The sequence below is a fragment of the Mobula hypostoma genome, chromosome 6 (genome assembly GCF_963921235.1).
Source record: "Mobula hypostoma chromosome 6, sMobHyp1.1, whole genome shotgun sequence".
Lineage (NCBI taxonomy): Eukaryota > Metazoa > Chordata > Chondrichthyes > Myliobatiformes > Myliobatidae > Mobula > Mobula hypostoma.
The window spans coordinates 74,715,871-74,730,112 of record NC_086102.1 but is presented as its reverse complement, the minus strand read 5'-3'; the positions used below and the strand labels follow the sequence as shown (position 1 = coordinate 74,730,112).

Genomic DNA, 14,242 nt, shown 5'->3' with positions numbered 1-14,242 from the left:
CCAGAATTAAGGTCTGATGGACAGAGCCTTAAATCTGCAAATCTCTCTGCATCTGCTGGGGAGGTCAAAGGCCCAATATCTGTCAATCTATGAGTCCGTTGGAGGCTGGAGGCCAAAGATGACCTCTCCTGGGGTTGGAGGACTGTGTATGCATGTGGGTGAATGGGACAGAGGAACAAGAGTTTGTTGTACTGTTCTTGCTTTGTTGTTTGGTATGTTCTATTTCATTGTGTTCTCCGTTGTTCTACCATGCATTCTGCAATGCTATGTTGGAGCCAGAATTTGTGGCAACACTAGTGGGCTGCCCCAGCGCATCCTAGGGTGTGTTGTTTGTTCATGCAAATGATGCATTTCACTGTATGCTTCGATGTACATATGATAAATAAACCTGAATCTGAATCTAATTTTGAAAATTCCCATTAATAAGGTAATGATGAGCCACTTCCTTTAAAATGCTGCAGACATGACCATTCGCTAACATGAACATCGACTTCTCTAACTTCCGCTAAGGCCCCACCTCCCCCTCGTACCCCATCTGTTACTCATTTTTATGCACACATTCTTTCTCTCACTCTCCTTTTTCTCCCTCTGTCCCTCTGAATATACCTCTTGCCCATCCTCTGGGTCACCTCCCCCCCTTGTCTTTCTTCCCGGACCTCCTGTCCCATGATCCTCTCGTATCCCCTTTTGCCTATCACCTGTCCAGCTCTCGGCTCTATCCCTCCCCCTCCTGTCTTCTCCTATCATTTTGGATCTCCCCCTCCCCCTCCAACTTTCAAATCCCTTACTCACTCTTCCTTCAGTTAGTCCTGACGAAGGGTCTCGGCCTGAAACGTCGACTGCGCCTCTTCCTACAGATGCTGCCTGGCCTACTGCGTTCACCAGCAACTTTGATGTATGTTTCTTGAATTTCCAGCATCTGCAGAATTCCTGTTGTTCTTGTTAAATCAGTTTGATCTGTTAGCTTGTTGCCATTCTCTGCTGAGATTACATGCTGCTTGGCCAATAGGCCAACAGGACAATAGGACAACTTTCGTACTTTCAAGAACTGAATTTCTTGGATCACCGTGTGCAATCAGTAAGGTCACACATTTTCCTCACAGTGTCCTGATTCGGCAGTCTTTTCCACAGCCACTATCACAATGCAACAAATGGTCGATTGTTGACAGCAGCTCCATGTTACTCTCTCCGAGTGTCTGGGCAGATTTCCCATTCCACTCCTAGCACTTATCTGACACCAAGCTTTTGAAGAAAACACTGTACAGTTTACCATGCCCGCCCATTGAAAATCCAGTCACAGGTGTGTGATATTCAGGAAATTATATGGGGTATCAAAAATTCCTGAAAAAATATATCAAAATTTGGAAATTACAGAAATTCCAAGCGGAGTGTGTATAGTTAGTCATCCATAGTGAATCCACATCACAAAGTCTCAACTCTTAACCCTTCCAATTGCAAGGTTCTGATCTATAGATCTGCAATGAAGACTTGAATGAGGTTTGTACCTCCTACAATGTACAAACTTCAAAGGCCCAATTACTATCACTCTCTTTATTTCCCTATCAGGTCAGCAATTATATTTTGACCTTGCTTCTGTTTTGCTCTTTTACCTTGGGAACGCTGCAAAAAAGTAAAACTGCAGTTGCGAACTTTGGCAATTTCAAGAAGAGACAGCATTCTCAGATCAGGTTACAATCTAATCAAGTCGTAAGATGTCTTGTAATACATTTTAGATGAGGTGAAATCGCTTTCAAAATGAAGTTCCTTGACTCTACTTCCATTCTCTTAGCAATTATGTAGCATCAAGTTTTCCTGATATTGCACGTCTTTTTTTTTAACTATTTTTAATGCGTCAGTGCCTAGAAATTCATCTGCAGTTTGCAGTGCTAAATAATAAACACATACAGTATGTGCTCTGTTCATTCCATTGTCTTCAACAACTGTGAATTTCGGAGTTAGAGTGGAATCTGTTGTCCGTTGACTGGAGAAATATTTCTTACATACTGTAACTAAAAGTGGCCACTCTTACTGTTTTTCCTACAGTATTTTGGGGGAGATTTTCATTGGCTGCTTGCCGATAAGTCCTTGTGAGCTGTCATTGGCCAAAATACTGGCCAACGTATCTCATACACATTCAGTTCTATTGACTTCAGTGCAACTGAATGTGTGGAAAGTGTGTCCAACTGGAATCCTGTAATTTCACATATGTTTAGCACTGGTGAACAAAGGTAAATTTCACTTTCAATAACATACAGAACTTTTCAATCAAAACCAAACTACATACAATTCTCTGTATGTTTTCAGTGCTTGTAGTATGGAATGGTTCCTTAAGATTGTCATTGTGGAGATAAACTCCCATTACCTATTAAATGCTCCAAATGGTGTGCGTGTCAAATAGCCTCTGATAACCAAGTCCAGCTCCTGACCTTCATGTGTGGCTTAGCTAAGCCTGGAGGAACTGTTTCTACTGACAGGAAAAAGGGCAAAGGTGGGTACGGGTGCCTTAAAACCAGTCGCTCAGGCAGATGGGCCAGGCTTGGGCTCAAGAGGCTTCAGCAAAGAGAGACTGAAGTTAAGTTGAGGTTTTCATCAAGTTTTTATTTCTTTATTTATTAGGGCCAAGCTAGAGTAGTGAGAATGGATCCTAGGTCAGTGGTGCGCTCTGCCAATCTCCATGATTGCTACATCTACGAGAAATGCATTTGGGTGCAAGTCCTGGCAGACTCTGTTAGGGAAAGGTAGCTGCGGCTGGATGACCTAGAGATCATTCAGGAGAATGAGCAGTGATATGTAAGTGCTACATGGAAGTAGTCATACCTAAGTCCCAGGAAGCAGGTAGCTGGGTGATTGTCAGGAGAGAGAAAGGGAATAGGCAGGTAATGAAAGGTACCCCTGCTGCCATTCCCCTTAATGACAAGTTTACCACTTTAGATAGTGGTTGAGTGGGGACACCCTAGCAGAGGAAAGCCACAGCAGTCAGGACTCTGGCAGAGAGTTTGGCTCTGTAACTCAAAAGGGAAGAGAGGGGAGAAGAAGTGAACAGTAATAATAGGCAATTTATTAGTTAGTGGAACAGACAGGAGCTTCTGTGGACAAGAACAAGATTCTGGATGGTATGTTGCCTCCCAGGTGTCATGGTCAGGGACATGTTGTATTGAGTACATTGCATTCCCAATTTGGAAGCTTTGAAGCCAGAGATTGTGGTCCATGTTGGCACCAATGACCTGAGTAGGATGTGCAATGCGGTCCTGCAAAGTGAGTTCAGGAAGTTAGGTGCTATGTTAAAGGACAGGACCACCAGGGTGGTCATTTCAGGATTGCTACCTATGCCGCATGTAGTGAGGACAGAAATAGGAAGATCATAGAGTTTAACGTGTTGCTGAGGTGATGGTGCAGGAGAGAGGGCTTCAGATTTTTGAATCATTGGACTCTTTTCCAGGGAAGGTGGGACCTGTACAAGTGGGAGAATTTGCACCTTGACTGGAGCGGGATGTTGATCTAGGAAGGTTTGACGGTACAGCTCTGGGAGGGGTAGGGTTTAAATTAGAGTTGCACGGGGATGGGAACCAGAGTGACCGGGCAGATAGTGTACTGGTTGTGGGGAATGTAGATGTTAATCCCACATACAAAGCCAGGAAACAAAAGGTTGATCAAGGTGGGACTAGTGTTTGTGCTGTGTCTATTTTGGTGCAAGTACTGTAGGTAAGGCAGATGAGCTTAGAGCGTGGAGTGTAGAATCATACTATTGTAGCCATTAGAGGGACTTGGCTGCTGTAGGGACATGATTGGCAGATCTATATATTGGGCTCTGTTGTTGGAGACATTAAAAGGGAGGGATGGCTTTACAAGTCAGGGAAAATGTCACAAGAGACATGACAGACTAAAGGGTTCATCTACTGGTGGGTGGAAGTGAGGAATAAGAAAGGGATGACAATGTTAATAGATGACACTATATTATAGATCTCCTGATAGCCAGCAGGATTTAGAGGTACATACTTGAAGGGAGATAACAGAAATAAGGCTGTGATAGTAGATAATTTTAACTTTCCACATATTGACTGGGACTCCCTTACTGTAAACAAACTGGATGGGATAGAATTTGTCAAATGTGTTCAGGAAAGTTTCCTTAATCAATATATAGAGATCCCAATTAGAGAGAGTGGGATATTGGATCTCCTATTAGGCAACAAGCCAGGGTAGACGACAGAAGTGAGCAGAGGAGAACACTTTGGAACTAGTGCTCACAATACCATTAGTTTCGAGACAATTATAGAGAAGGATAGGGCTTGTTGTTGGGTTGAGATCCTAAATTGGAGAAAGGCCAATTTTGATGGCATCAAATAGGATTTGCCAAATGTGGATTGGGATTGATTGTTTTCTGGCAAAGAGTCGCTTGGTGCATAGGAGGCTTTCAAAAGTGAAATACTGAGAGTACAGTGTTTGTACATTCCTGTCGGAATAAAAGGCACGGCTAATACGCTTAGGGAGCCTTGGATTTTGACAGACATTGAGGTCCTGGTTAAGAAGAAGGAAGTGCATAGCCGGTACAGGCACCAAAGAACAAATGAATTACCTGAGCAGTATAAGAAATGCAAAAAAACACTTCAGAGGGTAATCAGGAGGGCTAAAAGAAGGCATGAGGTTGCTCTGGCAGACAAGGTGAAGAAGAATCCCAAAGGCTTCAACAAATACATTAAGAGCAAATGGTTAGTGGTGGACAGAATTCGCACAGATGACCACACTGAAGGTCAGTGTGGTCATCTGTGCATGGAGGTCAGAGAGACGAGGGAGATCGAAGATAAATTTCTATGTATTTGCATTTACTCGTTAGAGTCTATAGTTCTGAGCTAGTAGATGGTAGAATGGTAGTAGATAGTTGCCTCTCTAACTGGAGGTCTGTGACTAGTTGGGTGCTGCAGAGACTGATGCTAGGTCTGTTTTTGTTTATTATCAAAATTAATGTGGTTAACCGGATCAGGAAATTTGTGGAGAACACCAAGATTGGGGGCATAGTGGACAATAAGGAAGGCCATCAAATCTTGCAGTAGGATCTGGACCATCTGGAAAAATGGGCTGAAAAATGGCAGATGGAATTTAATGTTAGACGAGCATGAAGTGTAACAGTTTGAGAGGACAAACTATTGTTGGACTTACACAGTGAACGGTAGAGCACTGAGGAATACAGTAGAACAAAGGGATCTGGGAATACAGGTCCATAATATCTTGAAAGTGGCATCACGTGTAGATAGGGTCATAAAGAAAGGTTTTGATACATTGGCCTTCATAAATCAAACTACTGAGTACAAGAGTTGGGATGTTATGTTGAAGTTGCATAAGACATTGGTGAGGCTTAATTTGAAGTACTATGTGCAATTCTGGTCACCTACTTATAGGGAATTATATCAATAAGATTGAAAGAGTACAGAGACAACTTACAAGCATGCCGCCAGGACTTGAGGACCTGAGTTAGAGAGAAAGGTTAAATAGGTTAGGGCTTAACTTCCTTGTGAATTGGAGAATGAAGGAAGATTTAATAAAATTATGAGGGGTATAGATAGGGTAAATGCTGGCAGACTATTTCCACTGAGGTTTGGTGAGAGTAGAATTAGAGATCATAGGTTAAGGATGAAAGGGAAATATTTAAGGTGAACCTGAATGGAAACTTCTTCACTCAGAAGATGTTGGGGTATGAAATGAGCTGCCAGCATATGTGGTAGATGCAGGTTATATTAAAAGATTTAAGAGAGATTTGTTTAGATACATGGATGGGGGGAGTATTGAGGGCTATCGTCCAGGTGTGGGTTGATGGGACTAGGGAGAATAAGAGTTTGTCATTGGCTAGATGGGCTGAAAGACCTTTTTCTATGTGGTAATACTCTATAACTGTGATAGTTGTTTTGTCCCATGTCTCTGCTCTTCCTCTGGGCCAGATCTCCATAGCCCTCAGTTCTCTGATCTTTCTAAAAGGTATCTACTTCCTCTTTATTCCCTCAATGATCCAGCCACCACAACCCTCCGGGGTAGAGAAGTCCAGGGATTCACCAACTTTGGGGAAAAGAGGAAGGCAAAACGTTGTAATAATTTTAAATGCTTTGGATGTTATTCTGTATTTAAGGAACATTGTGAAGGCCAGTAATTGCTGTTGTTAACAAGTGTATGACAGCCAGAAAATAAAAGTTCTGGATCTGCAGATGGCTTGGCTTTCATTCTTCAATGTACAACACGTATTCACTGTCACACACAGCATCTGACTTCAATGAGCAACCTTCTCACTTCTGCAAGACTCAGTGCTTCCTCATTCCTGCATTAAGATATCACATTGAACTGTTTGGTTTAGGTATGACAACTATTTCACTTTGCAGTGCAGAACTGGCCACATTCCGCTGCTCAAACTTCCCACACACTACCTTGTCATTTGAGTTGCTAAATTTATTGCAGCCAAACACTTCCTGTGCATGCATTCTGCAAAACGTCGCATTTCCCTGGGCTTTTAAAAAAAGCCTTCTAATATTGTAAATATAGGTTTTATTTCTTAAGCATAAGCATTCGCATTATAGGCACTGTGCTATGAATCAGAAGTTTTGAGTCTGGATCTCACCCTCTTTCAGTGTTCAAAACTACTACAGTATTTTGCACAGTATCGTTACTACAGTGAGATTCAAGCTGAAAAACATGACAGTGGCCAAAATGGCATTTCCAGTGTTTTCATCCAGAATAATGAGTTACAATCAGATCTACAGTACCTGGTTCCTAGCTGGGTTACATTCAGCTTGACAATACTGTCAACATCTTGGTATCATCTCTTAAAGGCAGCCCCCCCCCACTCCACCATGTGTCTTCACCCCAGGCAACAGATAATACATCTGCAGCACATGTCATATTGACACAGAGGAGAGAAGACTGCAGAAGTAAGAGAAAGAGCTCCACAATTTAAAGGGATAGATATTTCAGTGCTCATACAATGGGAGAGGGAAAGGAATGTTTTTACAGGGTTCCATTACAAAAACCTGCAAGATGTGACTCAAATAGTCTCCTCCTGGATTGAGAATCCTTGGATTGTAAAATCAACCAATTCTTTCAGGCAAGAATGAATATTTGGTTTACTATTTTCACATATACAGATATACAGGGAAAGGTTTCATTTGCATGTAGTAAGAGGTAGTACAAAAGGAAAAAAAATAACCAAATGGAAAGTAGAATCTTACACTCAAAGAAAGTGGAGTGCAGGTGGTCAGAAAAGGTGCCGTTCTTTACCATATAAGATGTCTGCTGAAGAGTCTTATACAGTAAGAAGCTGTTCTTGAACCTAGTGGTATGTGCTCACAAGCTTTTCTGTCTTCCACCCGATGGAAGGGGAGGGAGACAAGAATGAGCAAGTTGGGAGGAGTCATATTAGTAGGTCACGGCTCCTGTAAGAAAGAGAAGACAATTTCTCTGCTCCTGTTAGTGAGTGGCTTGCTCACACTTGGTAACTTCCTGTTCAGGTAACAGAGCAATTTGCTGGCGTGCAGCAGCCTGAGGGCTTCTGAACAGCTCAGCTTGTATCCCTGAAACCTTTGCAACAGCAAACTGATCACAAATTATATCTCATTACTCAACGAGTACAGTATTCCATTCACCAGAGGCAGGAGTGCCCTATGCTTTGAACTTGCTTTGATTTCTTGAGTCTAAAATGTACCTGACAATTTTTCCCATTGTTAGTTAGACATTAGTCTCAGAAATGTACTGGATTCTCTCTGGTCAAATTTCTAGGACATTAGTGTCAAATTGTTGCCAAGTCTCATGGCATTTGTTGTGGGAATGGTGGTGAATAGAAGGATTGTGCGTGCAGCATTGGAAATATAAGAAGTCAACGTGCAGGAAAACAAGAGGTGCTTCGGACTTGGAAAGACTTCTTCAAGAGAAGAAAGTCTAGTTAAAATTTATCAAGGCATCATGGAGACAGCTCTTGGAAGGCAGCTTTGGTCTCTGTGTCTGAGGATATACTTGCCTGAGAGATGATGCAGCAAAGATGAAAAGTCTGATTCCTGAGATGGAGAGCTCATTGAGTGAGAAGTGAAAAACTATTCAGAAAGTAGATTGAGTTCCAATTGTTTCTGGGCCATTCTTCCTATTGATTTGCTGGTGTAATATTTCATCAAGCTGACATGACAGATTAGCCAATTATCCTGCGTTTCAGTGGAGAAATTTTCAACTACATGTAGTAGTGCAAAATGAGTGATCTCAGAACAGCTATTAGTTCACAACACCCTGCTCTCACTTCACTTAGAATGAACGTTGAACATAGAGTTAAGATGGATAATTGCAATTACCCACTCTACACTATTCACAACTTTCTATTCTAACAACATACATCAAAGTTGCTGGTGAACGCAGCAGGCCAAGCAGCATCTATAGGAAGAGGTGCAGTCGACGCTTCAGGCCGAGACCCTTCGTCAGGACTAACTGAAGGAAGAGTGAGTAAGGGATTTGAAAGTTCTAATGAGTTTTTTGTCTAATTGTAACTCTGAGCACTACAGTCTCCTTTGATATTTCCACTCTCTGTACCCTGAGGCACAAATTGCAAAAAAAACACTTTTGGTCAACAAGTCATCAATTAACTCTGTTTCCCAGCTTTTTGGTCCCTAGATTTTGTAAAACACAGATCAGCACATCAGGGAAAGCAACCTCCCATCCGTGGACTCTGCTTATACTTCACACTGCACCATTAAAGCTGTGAACATAATCCATAACTCCAGCCATCCCAGACATTCTCTCTTTCACCCCTCCCAATGAGCAGAAGTTACAAAACCTTGAAAGCAGGTACCACCAGGCTCGAGGACAGCTTCTGTATCACTGTTATAAGACAATTGATCAGTCTACCAGTGAGATAAGATGGGTTCTCATCCTTATAATTTACCTCATAATGATCTTGCACTTTATTCTCTGCCTGCACTGCACTTTCTCTGTAACTGTAACACATTATTCTGCATTCTGTTTTCCACTATACTACCTCAATACGCTGTTGTGATGGAATTATCTGTATGGATATAGACAAAACAAGATTTTTACAGTATTCTGGTATATGTGGCAATAATAAACCAGCTTACACAGTAATACTGCTTAGAATTATACAAGTTGTGGCAAGAATTCTGAATCACATTTGAATGCCATAGGTGACTTTACTCAATTGGAAATAATTGGGTAGCGGTTCTTTGTTGCAGGCATTGGCTACAGCTCTGAGACAGGACCAGCTCAAAATGTAAAGCTACTATTTAACAGAGGATGTGGCACAAAGATGATTCCAGTGGCAGCTTTTAAGAGTGGGGTGAGTTGGAGGACCTCTGTAATATCTCAGCTGCCACTTGATCAATTACTGCAGTTGAAGATATGTTCTTCACTGTCCTAAACTCAACCCATTATCTACAAATCCTAATAAACTCCAACGAGTTTGTTCAGACTTCTCACTTCTTGCTCAGCAGTCATTGTTTTTTAATAGCAACAGGCGTGCTTCAGAATCATTCCCAAAGAAGATTACTTTGTGTTAGAAATTTGCAATGGTTTTCTCTATTTTTTTCCTTCACTGTCTGTCACTGACTAATTTTCAACATATCCAAAGAAGCCATTGGTGATACATGGACAGTCCTCCAAAACAGTCTGAGAACTCATCGGAAAACGAAGGCAGAGCAGAGACTGACAATTGATCGTGGCTGTGCTGTGCATGGTTGATTAGTTCAATGGAAACAGGCTGGTGGCCAATATTATTTACTCTTTTCTCTTCTGCAGCAGCTTGTCCAATCCTCTCGCCTCCACAAAGCACAAAGCTGGCCAACAATTCAATAACTCCATCACGGGTGAGTCTGGCTAATGAGAGCTGGCAGAGTATTCGACTGTGAAGGGCGTCAGAGCTAGGCCTGATCGGGTCCTCATCTGGCAAGGACACATCTTCACTTTCCATCCAGGCTGTCTGATGAATGACTGCTTTTCTCTGTCTTGATACCGGGATACTGAGGCAAATTCCCTGACCTGCCATTTCATCAATGGCTATGTTAGCTGAGCCCAGGGTGTCCTGGTTTGTGTTACCAGACCCATTGTATAAAATGACTAATGTTCTCAGGGAGATGGAGGTTTATTTAAAGTAAACCAAAGGCGAAAAGCCTGATTTTCTAAAGATAATTATTATTTTTGTTAAGGCCCCTCTGTTATAAAGTCAGACCAGCTTAATGTGTCCCCCTGAACTTACCTTGAAACCGATTGTAACCTCTCTATCCTCAGATTGTATGAAGATCCACGTAACCATTTCTGATTTATATGTGTGTCTTAGTGTCTGTGTGTGTGTATGTGTGGCAGTCTATGTGTGTACATATCTGTATGTGCCCTTTATCTAAAAAAAGATGTACTGGCATCAGAGAAGGTTCACAAGAACAATCCTGGGAATGAAAGAGTTAATGTATTAGGAGCTACTCACACAAAATGCTGGAGGAATTCAGCAGGGCAGGAAGCATCTATGGAAAAGAGTACAGTCGACGTTTTGGGCTGAGACCCTTTGGGAGTACTGGAGGACAAAAGCTGAGGAGTAGATTTGAAAGGTGGGGGAAGGGGAGAGAGAAACCCCAGGTGAGAGGTGAAACCTGGAGAGGGAGGGAAGTTAGGAGCTGGGAAGTTGAATGCCATGGAAGGAAGAAAATGGTAAAGAGCACAAAAGGGTGGTGAATGGCACACAAGGAGATAAGGTGAGAGAGGGAAAAGGGAATGGGGAATAGTGAAGGTGAGGGGGAGGGTTGGGGGCATCACCGGAAGTTTGAGAAATCAATGTTCATGCCATCAGATTGGAGGCTACTCAAACAGAACATAAGGTGTTATTGCTCCAACCTAAGTGTGGCCTCATCAAGACAGTGGAGGAGGACATGGATGGACATATCAGAATGGGAGTGGGAATAGGAAATGGAATTAAAATGGGTGGCTACTGGGAGATGTATAATGAGCATTTTAATGGCTCTGGGTCTATACTCACTGGAGTTTAAAAGGATGAGAAGGGGATCTCATTGAAACCTATCAAGTACTGAAAGGCCTAGATAGAGTGGAAGTGGAGTGGATATTTCGAATAGTGGGGGAGCCTGGGACCAGAGGGCACCGCCTCAGAATAGAAGGGCGTCCTTTTAGGACAGAGCTAAGGTGGTATTTCTTTAGCCAGAGGCAGTTGAATATGTGGAATTCATTGCTATAAACAGCTGTGGTGGCCATTCATAGGGTATATCTAGAGTGAAGGTTGATCAGTCAGGGCATCAAAGGTTATGGGGAGAAGCCTGGAGAATGGGATTGAGAGGGATAATAAATCAGCCGTGATGGAATGATGGAGCAGACTTGATGGGCCAAATGGCCTAATACTGCAACTATGTCTTGTGGTCTTACAGCTTGCGTGGAGAAAATGAACAGGGATAATGTGCAAAGACATCCTTAATGTGTATCACATTGAGTACACAGATACAGCGGAGTCTCTCAGACACATCATTGAAAGCCCATTCTTTCACGGATCTTGCCTTTGATGCCTCTCTCATCTTCTCCAGCCCCAGAATCCAGGGAACTGCCTGTGCCTGAGTAAACTGATCAGACTTGTATTTGTCTTAGAAACAATACTCCATTCAAAACCTGCCTTTCACCTCCTCAAACAGTAGTCGTTTTGACAGAGAGGAATGCCAGCAGCAGCTGAAGGCTTTGGGAGCTCCCAGTGTCAGTGTGACGGGATGCTCATGTGCTCAAAAGCTGTGAATAAGTCTTCCAAAGGAAATTCCTTTCAGACTTTGCTGATTGACACTGGGTTTTATTCAAAGTCTGTTACCATTTGAGATGTTTTATTTTCTTTTCAGCAGAGCAATGCAAATCATAAATCAATCCTTTTTTAAAATCAGATGTCTTGTAATGAACGCTCTATGCATGTCACAATTTATAATTTATGTAATACTCCATTTGTGAATTCTGAAACTTTCTCCTTCCCCAGTTTTAGTGCCTGATTGAAGATTAAGAGCCTGTTTGGTTGTCATTGGGACCACTAGTTGTTCATGTGCAATAGCAAGGCCCTGCCACTGTGCAAGAGCCAATGTCATGACATTGTTATTAGTCATCTCCATTGCCTCCTCCTCCTCCTCCTCCTTAGACTAGTCTCTTGGGGCCAGAACGAGCCTTCAGTCCATCATTGCTGAGGAGGACACTGTGGGAGCTGCTTACTCTGACAGGGGTGAGGAATTGGGTGCTTAAAAGGCAGAAAGGTTGGCACATAAGAGTAAGCTGCGGAGAGTTGTGAATTTAGCCAGCTCTATCATGAGCACTAGACACCATTGTATTCTTCTATTATTATGTATTGCATTATACTGCTGCCGTAAAGTTAACAAATTTCACGATATATGTCGATGATATTAAACCTGATTCTGATTCTGCAGAAGAAGGCTGCCTACTCTGCTCTTCAACAGTATCATAGCATTTTTCCCCCAGCTTCAACTCTAGAGCACCCATTCCACAGAGCCTAAAGACCCCTAATCTTAAAGCACATCTCTTCCTTAAAAGCCTCAAACATCTGCAACCTGAAAGATAAAGAATTACAAACATCACCACCCTCTGAGCAGAATTTCCTCCACACCTCAATTGGAAGTAACTACCTCCCTTATCCACCCCCTTAATTTAAGTTCCTCCTACCAGTGAAGTCATCTCAATATCTGCTCTGTAATTTTGGAGACACAAGAGATTGTGCGGAAGCTGGAAATCTTGACCAACACACACAAAATGCTGGAGGAACTCAGCAGGTCAGGCAGCATCTATGGAGGGAAATGAACAGTTACAGTACATCTGGACTGGGACCCTTGGTCAGGATAGTTACGCCTGCCATGTTGCTGATGACACGAACCAGTCCCTGTTCCAAGCCTGAATTGGTAATGATTCCCCAACTTTTTAACAACACACACAAAATGCTGGAGGACCTCTGCATGTCAGGCATCACCTACGGATTAACAGTTCATGACCCTCATCAGCACCCTTTATTACTGAAGCAGAATCCTACATTACTGAAACATAACCTCTGTATTTTGAATTTAATTCCCCTTGCAAGGGTGGGTCTGGTCCTGCTGACTGCTCCACAATATTTCCCTCAGTCTGCACTGCACTGAGGCTGAGGCGGTGATCTGCTCTGGCTGTTCCAGGCTTTATGTCTGAGAACCCTCTTACAATATAAATGCTATTTGCTGATTTTTAGTGTTTGCACAATTTGATTTTTCCTCTCTCTCTGCATATTAGGTCTTTGACAGTGTTTTTTTAACGGGTTCTTTGGGGTTTCTTTGTTTTGTGGCTGCCTGTAAGGAGATGAATCTCAAGTATGCATAATGTATACATACTTTAATAATAAATGTACTTTGCACTTTGAATTTTGACAAAATTCTCTCACTTGATTCTCCTGTTGCTTGGTAGAGACACCACCCATGCACATAAGGTATGTGAACAGCACAATAGTCCTCACAATGCACCCTATGCCCAATGACTGGACCTGGATTGGGTCATAATGGGTTAAGTCTGCCTCAGTGCTGCTTATCAGCCCACCATCTGCACATTTAAGACTAATGTCTGGGAGAACAGGCACCCAAGTAATTCTAATGCAAACATGAGAAAATCTGCAGATGCTGGAAATTCAAGCAACATGCACAAAATGCTGGTGGAACGCAGCAGGCCAGGAAGCGTCGAAAGGGAGTACAGTTGACGTTTCGGGTCTCCCCCTCCCCCTCCTGCTTTCAAATCTCTTACCGTGTCTTTTTTCCGTTAGTCCTGATGAAGGGTCTCGACCCGACACATTGACTGTACTTCTTCCTATAGATGCTGCCTGGCCTGCTGCGTTCCACCAGCATTTTGTGTGTGTTGCCCAAGTAATTCGATGGCATGTCACAGAACAATGTGCTCCTGCGGGGTGCAGCTGACCCATTTGCAACCACAGCTGCGAATATTGAACTCTAAATGTTAAACCCTTCACTAACCTCACTGAACAATAAGTGGGCGTTTGGGGTTGTGACAGTTCAGACCTTCGCTGAATAAATGCTCCTGTTCTCTGCTCAAAGTAAACATAGCCTATTCCTTAAAATGGCACAAACATTAGTTTGAGTGCACCTAGGATTAGCATCTGCCTTTAGTTGTGCAGCAGACTGGCAGAGACTAGGTAGTTGGTTTATAATAATAATAATACTCATAATAAATAATAATTATAACGATAAGTAATAAGAGTCATAGA

General features: G+C 42.5%; 1 long non-coding RNA gene across 2 annotated transcripts in view; it reads right to left on the bottom strand.

The window, feature by feature from the left end:
* The window catches only part of LOC134347572 (uncharacterized), a 69,439-nt gene extending 55,590 nt beyond the window's left edge, over positions 1-13,849 (bottom strand). For both annotated transcript variants that reach the window (XR_010018199.1, XR_010018198.1), the window contains exons 1-2: positions 13,765-13,849; positions 12,670-12,788 (exon numbers count right to left, since the gene is read on the bottom strand). This is a non-coding gene — a long non-coding RNA (uncharacterized LOC134347572). The remainder of the gene's footprint in view (positions 1-12,669; positions 12,789-13,764) is intronic.
* Positions 13,850-14,242: the final 393 nt, after the last annotated feature.